This window comes from Oxyura jamaicensis, chromosome 2 (genome assembly GCF_011077185.1).
Source record: "Oxyura jamaicensis isolate SHBP4307 breed ruddy duck chromosome 2, BPBGC_Ojam_1.0, whole genome shotgun sequence".
NCBI classification, from domain to species: Eukaryota; Metazoa; Chordata; class Aves; order Anseriformes; family Anatidae; genus Oxyura; species Oxyura jamaicensis.
The window spans coordinates 127,288,977-127,299,522 of record NC_048894.1 but is presented as its reverse complement, the minus strand read 5'-3'; positions in this window follow the sequence as shown (position 1 = coordinate 127,299,522).

Here is a 10,546-nt window from a genome sequence, read left to right as displayed (position 1 = left end):
TGCACAAACCCTGTAGATATGCAGCTCAAGATTCCGCACAGTAGCAGCAGCACTGCCCCACCATTAGGTAAGGTACAGAATTGGGCTGGTGATCTGCGATGGGTCAAGAGAACTCACTTACCAGGATTTGCTCATGGTTATGCTTTTGGCAACTGACATTTCCATTTTACTCAAAGCTTCTACCTCTGTGTCATCAGAAAAAGCCCCATGAGTGGTGGCAGAGCAAACTGTAGTCTTCATGCTCAAGTTTGAAGAGGAAAAAATATTTACATGACATTGCAGAACCTGCTGTTCAAAGCTCACTCCCTGTTACTCATTGTTTTAAACCATTAAGTTTTCCAAAAGCTCTATAAAGAAAAGGGATATTAATTTAGAGTGGAAAAGATTTATTGGTCTTGTTTTGTCTTAGTTTTTTTTTTCTTATTGAATGATCTGATTTCTGTCCTACCAGAGGAATGTCAAAGACGGGACGTTTCTATCATTGCTTACAATGAAGGATTGCTTAAAGGGATTGTCAGAGATTGTAAAATAAATCTCTGACTCTCCTTGAGATTTTTATAATCTGAAGAAGAATGACTTTTAATTGGTTACAATTTCAGAGTTTATTTTGTAAGAAAAATATTGATTCACACAAGGACTACATCTTTACTGTTTTATCCGTCTTTCAACTGAGCATTTTTTATGTTCTTTTGGTTATGAATTCAGACAAATGTTTAATTGTTTAATGCTGCTCTGTTCCACACACCCCCCATCCCATTTTCTGATGTTTTCCTGAATGAGAGCTCGAACTTAGTGAGAATTAGTTTAGTTTCCAGAAATTTATTTTAATCAGGAATAAGGCTCTGTATCAAGATATGTGAATGAAGATTCACTTATTCACATAAGAATGAAGATTCACATAAGAGGAAGCACAAATATGTTATTTTTTTCCATTTCCAAGCACAAGTATGTTACTTTTTTTCCATTCAGAGAGGAAGCAGTAAGAAGTCAAGGCTATTCAACAGAAACAAATAAATGCAGTCTTTATTTTCTAAACAGTAAGAGAATCTCAGAAAAAATAAGGTAATGTATAAAGCATATAAATAAAAAAAATAAAGGAGTTAATTTTCTTAAAAATATTTGGAACTGAAAAAAAAATCAAAAAACTGCACCCACATTTCATAATGAATAAAATTTTGCAGGGGAAAGGAGTAGTTTGACATGATGTTGAGGGCAGACTGATGGACTTGTTCCAAGGGCTGTTCATGCTGCTATTACAAAAGTGTGTAGGGCATTTAATCTTAGTTGCCCTATTTGTAAATACAAACTGATAATGCCTGCTTCTGTCTAGTGTTCTGCAATCTTCATATGTTTCACAATACAGTAGAAAAGTGTGTCACAGTGTACTTAAAAGTTGCCTGTTATACTTCAAGTTTTTGAGATAAAAGGTGGTTTGGACTACACATCTTGAAAGAGCATGTTCCTTAAGGTGGTGATGGCAGCTTTAAGTTTCTTTGGGGTGTGTTTTTTTTTTTTTTTTTTTTTTTTTGCTTATTTTTAACTGTTTAATAGGCTAATATATTATCTTTGCAATATGTATGTCTCTTAAGACTGATGGGAGGGTTGCTGTGAATAAAAAAAGGTTCCTTTAGGAGATCTCGTGATCAGCAGAATTCTGTCAGCTCCTCAAAAACTTAGCATATAGACATACTTAGCATTAGTATGGCACATATTTTATATTTTTGCTTCTAAACTTTCAGGGATATCTTTGTCCTGAAAACATCTCAAGCCTGTTTGTTAAATGATATCACTGGAAGACCCCTTACCTTTAGAGCAATTCAGATTGAGTCAAGTAATATGTAAATGACTTGGCTTTTCCCCATAAATAACCAGGCTGATGTTTTTAAGTGCAGCATGCAAATTGGTATTGATAAATATCACAGCCTTGAAGAGATTACCCAGAAAAAGTAAATTGAGATAAATTAGGTGTGTCTTATTTCCAAGTGTATGTCTTCAGATCAGAAGTGTGCTTCTGAAGTGACTCTCCTGATTGTCCCCACATACTGTGCTCCTTTTAACATTGTGTTAATGTTGTTTCATTATGCAGGAATTGGCTTCCTTTTGGACAAAACTAAACTGGGATGTACTCTCTGGCAGCTCACAACAGCACACCATTTTCAAACAGACATTAGGCTTATGGGACCACATGAAGCAATCCTGACTTATGTGTAGTGAGGGTATCAAATCCTCAACACTAACTAAAAAGCCTGGCCACTTCCTGTTCATCTACCCTACTTGCCAAACACCAAACATTAAGGAAGTTACAGGATCCTGCACCAGTTGGTAAACAACAACTATGTTGGGTTCACAGAGGATTTTGCAAGAAAGGAAAGGGCTGATGGGGAAACACAGATCTTTGGGTTGATGGCTGTGGTTTGCTACTAATTTCCTGGATCTGCAGGAAATTGTCATGGATTCTTTCTTAGAAAAGGCTTAAGCAGAGGTGGATTCTACAAAAGTGGAATGATTTAGAAAGTAGCAATGTTTTCACACTGGTTTGTATTTGAACAACAAGGAAAATGAAGTGTCTGACATCTTTTGCACTGTATTTTCAGCTTAATTTCCAAATTATTCTTCTGCAACATGGCAATATCAGCCACCAGTTACTGAAATATTAGCATATGTAGAGTTTTTCAGAGGGAAGTTTGGAAAACACTGTAGGTTAGTTCTTTTAATTGTACTCATATAGGTAGTTTCATTGATATCATTAATATATTTTGAAAGAACAAGACTTGGATTGCTGTGAATCTCCTTTAGATGATTTTGGTGACATATGTGTCTCCATGTGGCTGTACATATTTTGTACTACATGATTTACTACATGTAATGTACTGATGTCATGGATGTACTGATGTACATTACATGTAGTACATAATGTACTACATGTATTAGTGTGAAATTAGTGGAATTTGTAGAAAAACTACATGAAAGTAAAAATTTTTCTCTACAGAAAATATTGGAAGTACTGATGATGGCTACTCTCAAAATATGCGTGGAGTAATGTGCCTGAGATTTCTTCTCTTGCATATCCTAAGCCATACCCTAGGCTTGCCCCAAGTGTGTTTCATGTTTTTACAATGCAGCCCTGAAATGTCTTCTGGCCTCAAACACAGGTCTGAGTTTACGAGGTTAGAGACATAAACATTTTTTTCATTGATGTTTGAAAATTTCAGTATTTAGGCTAGGAAAAACAACTAATCAAAAACAGAATTGAACTGGTTTATCAGAATATCAGAATTAGGAATACAGTATTTTACTTTCTAGATTATCAATGAAGTGACAAAGATGTCCTTTACCTGCTGCTTTGCAAGTAGTAGTCACCAATTCACAACTGAAGTGCAGGTGTGTGAAATGACTGTCATAGCACTGACACGTTTGCCAGATGCCACCAAATGTGGTCCTACACAAAAATAAGAAATCGTACTTATTAGGTGATACAAAGGGATGTGTTAGAATTGTTGGTAAGGTAAAAATTTAAATAGAGGATAACCCATGGGAATACACTTTCATGTATTATCTGTTTTTAATTAAATCCAGAGTGGTTCAAATTTTTAGAAGGATCTCTTGGGCTCATGCTTTAATTGTGAAAATGGCTAATTTATGATATAGTTTAATCACGTTACTATTTCAAGTTACTATAATTGTAGTACTTATATAAATTCAGGAAGCAGAATTTCATTCTATCTGGTGATTACTTATTTATTTACATTAATCATAAAGTCAGAAAACACAGCTTTTTTATTATTATTTTTAATAAAGAAGTAATTACTGAAAACTAGAACTGAAAAATAGAACATACTAGAGAAATTAATGTGACTAAATGTGTCCATATGGAGCCTCAACATTTCAACACACTTCAAAAAATTAATGTAGGAAACAAACAGGGAGCTACAAATGCTGTGATTTCCCCAAGAAACCTAATTTTGCTACTATTTGAGCTGGTTTATATATCAAGAGTAGACATATATAAAGCTGCTTTTGGAGTTATTTATATTTTATTATTTTTCAATTCTTGCATTGTGTATACTTATTGAGATTGAAACTGTTTTCTTTCACTCCACTGTGAATCTCTAAGACAAGTTAAATACTTAAGAGGAGCTGTTATATTAAATTAGGGATTAAAAAAAAAAAAAGTGTTTCCACTTGGCCATATTATGTTCTGCAGGAAAATATTTTCAGGCATGTGCATGGTGCATGACTCACCTGATGAAGAAGTATGTTAAATCTTTTAGAAGTTGGTCCCTTTCCAGGTCATGAGTCCTACCATTCTCATGTCTTTAAAATGCACAAGTATGACCTACAGATCATTACTCTCTAGCAGACAGTTACTCAGGAGTCAACAAGCCTGCAAGCCAACCTCTATACAGTGTAACATGACCATCCTGTCTCCTGTCCTAGACAAGGAAGCAATTTTGTGTTTCTAATAATTTTGTTGGGCACTAATATACTAAAACACAGAGTGATTTCTACTGGCACAAAGTATCACATTACATCACAAACAGTGTTTTTGCTGTATGGTTAGAGACATTTAGACTACAAAAACAACAGGTTGCAACGCTATGCTTTTAAAACTCCAGTGGTATGTGAGTGTGCACATGTGCACACCAGATCACTAGTTATTGCAGCAAAGACAGTCTCTGCTTCTGCTATATATTTTCTCGACTTTTTTTTTTTTTTTTTTTTTTTTTGAGGTTGTCATATGGTATAACACTTTTACTAGTTGACTCCTCCTACTTTTCTTCAAACCACATCCTGATTTTTGGCCTCAGAAACCAAACATATGCACAGCTTGCAGAACAACACATGATATTGTTTCTGTATAACATCATACCAGCTGGGATATAAATTCTTACAGACAATTTTATGCGAATGAAAAATACCTACATTAAGACATTTTCCATAGCTATGCAACACATACCACAGTAGAGCATATGGTGTAGAGTCAGAGATCCTCACTTATAACAAAAGCCCCAAGTCAGGCCTCAGATCTTCAGACAACGTAATTTTTAATAGATCATTCTAATTTTTTTCTATTCTTTACTTTTTGTATTGTGTTTGGAATTTCTGGAATCTAACATCAGCTAGTTTGCTGCAAGGTTGAAGACTTTATCATTTTATCTATTTGATTTCTATTTGATTTATCCTGTATTGAGCCCAATAAAGTTATTATTTAAAAAAACAGCAAGGATTTGGTGAAATTCTTACATATATCATGATTTGAAGATATACCAATCGCAAGAATTTGTAATTTTGGGGCAATTTATTCCAACATATTTTTGCTGTTAGAAAACTGTTCTATATCTGATTTGTCAGTCTTCAGCTTCCAGACCATTTTTTTCCATATTTTTCATGGGTGGGGTGGTTGCTGTATTATTCTCCCTTCAGGATAAAGAAGCTTTGCATAGAAGGATTTTTTTCCCATCTATAAACTTTAATTGTTACCCCCAGTCCTTTTTTTCAATAATCAGATTGAGTTTATACATTCACAGAAAATATTTTTTTCGTGCTCTCAAATTATGCAACCTATTATATATATATATTTTTCGCTTCTACCATTCCCATTAAAATATGGGCAGCAGATCTATGGGAAATATTCCAAAAATTGCATCAGGATTTAAAGATTATATTAGCTCTGTTCATGCAGCTTCACAGTGGGAGCTCATGTTGAGTTGCTGGTCTACTATGGCCCATAAATCCTTGCAGAGGGGAGGAATTCTGAGGCACTATGCCCCATTTTTTTTGGGGTGAAATTCCTTTCTATTGATGTATAACTTTGCATTGGCCTCCTCTAAAATGCTTTTTATAATAATAATAATAATAATAATAATAATAATTTATTTATTTATTTATTTATTTATTTATAATGGGTTTACCTTGTCAAGGGATCTCTTCTTCCTGGATCTTATCATTATGTACTACTCAACTAATTTTCTGTCATCCTCAGATCCTTAGAATGCTAATTTTGGTATGAAACTTCAGATCACAGCTGCGAATACTGAATAGCATTGGGCCTAGTGCTGATTCCTAATAGGTACCCTTAGAAAAAGGTCAGTAACAGATTTCTTTATATCTTCTGATGATCTACTGAACAAATTTTAATCAATTGAAATTGTGAACATTGATGTTATGTAGTTCTTTTTTTTTTTTTCTTTAATAAAAATATAACAAATTTTCATTTTACTTTTATCAATTAAACCAATGGAAGATGCTGATCCCTAAGACAGGTGAAAAAAATGGTTGACCACTTAAAAAACATGAAAAGATTCATTCTCCTGGAATTAATATTCTTTAATTTGCTCTGCACATGTAACTTCATTTCATTTTTGCAAAACAGCTCATATAAAAATAATACAGTTCATCTTTCAGAACTGGAGGGATTCTGATTTGTCTGACATATCCATCTTAACATGTGTAGCTTTTTGAATTTACTGAAATTGCCTTTAAGAAGCTTACAAAACTGGTGCTAGACACTGCTGCATGCACTTTCTTCAGTTATTTTTAAAAAACATGTTTTGCTAACAGTTTGTCAGATGGATAATGTATACTCCATAATTTGCCACAAAATATAAAACTCATAAAATTGGAAAAACTAGTTCTTAATCTGTGCTTTGGCAGACATACCTTGTATTCATTTCTGTCTGTAAGAGATATCACTGCATCTGTTGTGTTGACAGATAAATGTACATCCACAATCCTCTCAAAGCTTTACTAATATCATGGCTCCCCCCCTCCTATCTCCCCAAACTTCTCACCATCATCCTGGTATTTGAGGGAGTTGAGTAATTCAAGTTGTGCTTGAAAGGTGTCTGTGTTTTTGAAAGTAAAGGGAAAGAAAGTGATGATCTTTGAGGAGAGGAGACTCATGTAAAATGTCTCCCCCCTCCTCTTCCCCCCCCAGGTCTACCCAAAAGTTTAGACCATGTGACTTAGTGCACAGTCCAAATGTTTCTTAAATTCATACAGGCTTGGTGCAGTGACTACTTCACTGAGGAGCCTGTTCCAGTGCGCAAACAGCCTTTCAGTGAAAAATCTCCCCCTGATATCTAGTCTGAACTTCCCCTGCCTCAGCTTCACCCCATTCCCATGGGTCCTATCACTGGTGTTAATGGAGGATAGGTCACCTGCCTCTCCACTCCCCCTCACGAGGAAGTTGTAGACCACGATGAGGTCCCCCCTCAGCCTCCTCTTCTTTAGGCTGAACAGGCCCAGTGACCTTAGCCGCTCTTCATACGTCATCCCCTCCAGACCATTCACCATCTTCATCACCTTCCTCTGGACACTCTCCAAAGGCTGAATGTCCTTTTTGTACTGTGGTGCCCAGAACTGCACACAGTACTCAAGGTGATGCCGCACCAGCGCAGAGTAGAGAGGGACGATCACTTCACTTGCCCTACTAGCGATGCCGTGCTTGATGCACCCCAGGATACGGTTGGCCTTCCTGGCTGCCAGGGCACACTGCTGGCTCATATTCACCTTGCTGTCAACCACGACCCCCAGATCCCTTTCTTCAGGGCTGCACTCCAGCGTCTCGTCGCCCAGTCTGTATGTATGGCCAGGGTTGCCTCGTCCCAGGTGCAGGACCCGGCACTTGCTTTTGTTAAACTTCATGTGGTTGGTGATCTCCCACTTCTCCAACCTGTCCAGATCTCTCTGCAAGGTCTTTCCACCCTTGTCCTAGTCTACAACTCCTCCAAGTTTGGTGTCGTTGGCAAATTTGCTCAAAACACCTTCTAGTCCTACATTCAAATCATTTATAAAGACAGTGAAGAGGACTGGCCCTAAGATGGAGCCTTGAGGGACCCCACTAGAGACCTTCTGCCAGCCTGATGTGGCCCCATTTACCACAAACCTTTGAGCCCTGCCTGTTGCTCAGCCATCATATGATGTTTTTGTTAAGCTGTATGCTGGACATTTTGTCCAGTAGGATCCTATGGGAAACCATGTCAAAAGCCTTGCTGAAGCCCAAAAAAATCACATCAGCTGGTTTCCCTTGGTCGACTAGACAGGTGATCTTATCATAAAAGGAAATCAAATTTGTTAGGCAGGACCTACCCCTCATGAACCCATGTTGGCTGGGATCAATGACTGCATTGTCCCCCAGGTGCTCTTCAGTAGCCTCAAGAATCATCTTCATAATTTTACCAGGCACTGACAGGAGAATGACAGGCCTGTAGTTGCCAGGGTCTTTTTTCTTACCCTTCTTGACAATTGGCACAACATTTGCCAACTTCCAGTCTACCGGGACCTCTCCAGATTCCCAAGATCATTGAAAAATAATTGAGAGAGGCCCTGTGATGATGTCAGCTCTTTAAGCACCCTGGAATGAATCCCGTCTGGACCCATGGACTTGTATCATCAAGGACCATCAAGGACCATCAAGGTCCTCCAGCATAGGGCACCCAGAGTCCCAAAGTCCATCATTAACGTTGAAGACAGAGGCAAAGAACGCATTAAACGTCTCTGCTTTGCCTACGTCATTGTCTGTGAGTTGACCTTTCCCTGTCAAGCAGCGGACCTATGTTTTCTTTGGTTCTCCTTTTTCTGTTCACATATCTGAAAAAAAACTTTTTTTTTTTTTTTTTTTTTTTTTTTTTTATTGTATCCCACAGGCATGGCCAGCTTCAACTCTAGTTGGGCTTTGGCCACATGAATTTTCTCCCTACAAACACAAACAGCATCCCTGTATTCCTTCCTCATCGCCCAACCTTCCTTCCAGCAGCCGTATACTTTCTTTTTTCGCCTAAGCTCCAGTAGAAGAACCCTGGTCAGCCAGGCCAGCCTGCTGCCCTGCCTGCCTGACTTCCAGTATTTTGGAATTGCCTGATCTTGTGCTTTTAGGAGGCAGTGCTTAAAGACTGACCAGCACTGATGGACACCCATGCCTTCAAATGTAGTTTCCCCGGGGACCTTGCCGACTAGTTCCCTGAACAGCCTGAAGTCTGCTCTCCCCATACCCAGGGCTGAAGTTTTGGTAGCAGTTTTCCTTCTGTCACCATAAATTCTAAATTCAACCACTTCATGGTCACTATGACCGAGATGGCTGCCAATAGCCATGTCTCCCACAAGACCCTCTCTGTTCCCCACTTCCAAAATAACGTTCTGGCAAAGTTTGTTAATAAGAAGTTTCTAACCAGTTTATTCTTATTTTAAACAAATCTAAATCTTTTGAATTTATTGAACTTCTCTGTCTTTGTATAGGCTGAATATCACAGCTAATAGCACAGTAATAATTACATGTCATTCTCTTTATCCTCTTTGTGCACTGCCAATCGGCAAAGGTGTCTCATTTCACACATCATTTGCAATGTCCCGTGGTTATACCACATATTCTGGGGAATAGCTCTTGAATGTAGTCCTTAATCTCCATTTGCGGATGTGTAGTTCCAGATTCTGGACCCAATTTGGTAATTACTCTATGTGATGAAGTCAATGGGCTAGCAAGACTCTGTTCAGTTCCTGAGAGAAAGAGAGTACAGATAACTTCATACTAAACCACAGTACTATAGGATTTCCCAGTCCTACAGCCAGATTGCACTGGCCACAGCCCAAACAGAAGCAAGTTACCTTGTTTGTCTGCTATGACGCATAGGTCACTGCAACAGATAGGAATTTTGGGTTTGAGGGATATTCTGGATGGTCTTTCAACATGATGGAGAGATAGCAAGTTATTCTGACGGTCCTATTCCAGTCAAGACAGTCAGAACAAAGGACCACTGTTAGTTCCTATTGAGGCAAAGCAGCCACAAGTCAACAGTGATCCAGATCCAACTTTGACACAGAGACAGCTTGTGAAATTGAAAAACAGGAACAAAACAAAAAGTACTATATGTGTCTGTGAAATCTTATCAACTCTGGCAGAGATATTTATTGCTCACTGATGACTGAAAATCTTGTCTTGCCCAGGGACTAGTTGTGAATTAGTAATGGAGTAAAAATGTGGGGTGATCAGAGAATGACAGTCTATCACTGACTGCTCTGATGTCACACTTTATGAACGGCAGCCAGAAATGTGCAACTCATTCTGCCTTTAGAATCAAAAGCACCTAATTACAATCTCATTTTGTTAAAATACAGCACTAATGACTTGCTTGTGCAGTAGCTGGATACCATATCAACTGCTATAAACTAAGTTTTTCCATTTTAACTATCCTGGTTACAGTATCTGACTGCCTGTGCATAAACATTTGCCAGTTGTTGCTGTGTACCATTGTGGAGGAGAGATGCAGCAGTTTCCTTTGGGCTGTAAAATTAAGAGGAGTCACTGGCAGATAAACTTTGTGCTAAGGCGTCCTACCTCACTTTAGAACTGTTTTGACTGATTCATAAATACTGATCTTTTGAAAATAAAACTGTTTGCTCAGGTCAGCTTATTCTGTGGCACATCAACAGAGGTTAAACCCTGTTCCCTTTTGTCCTCCTCCCAGTTATTATTATATTTTCCTGGTACTCAGCTGTTTTACTTTAGAATTCCTTTTATAACTGGGTTGCTTCTGCATGTTTGATACAA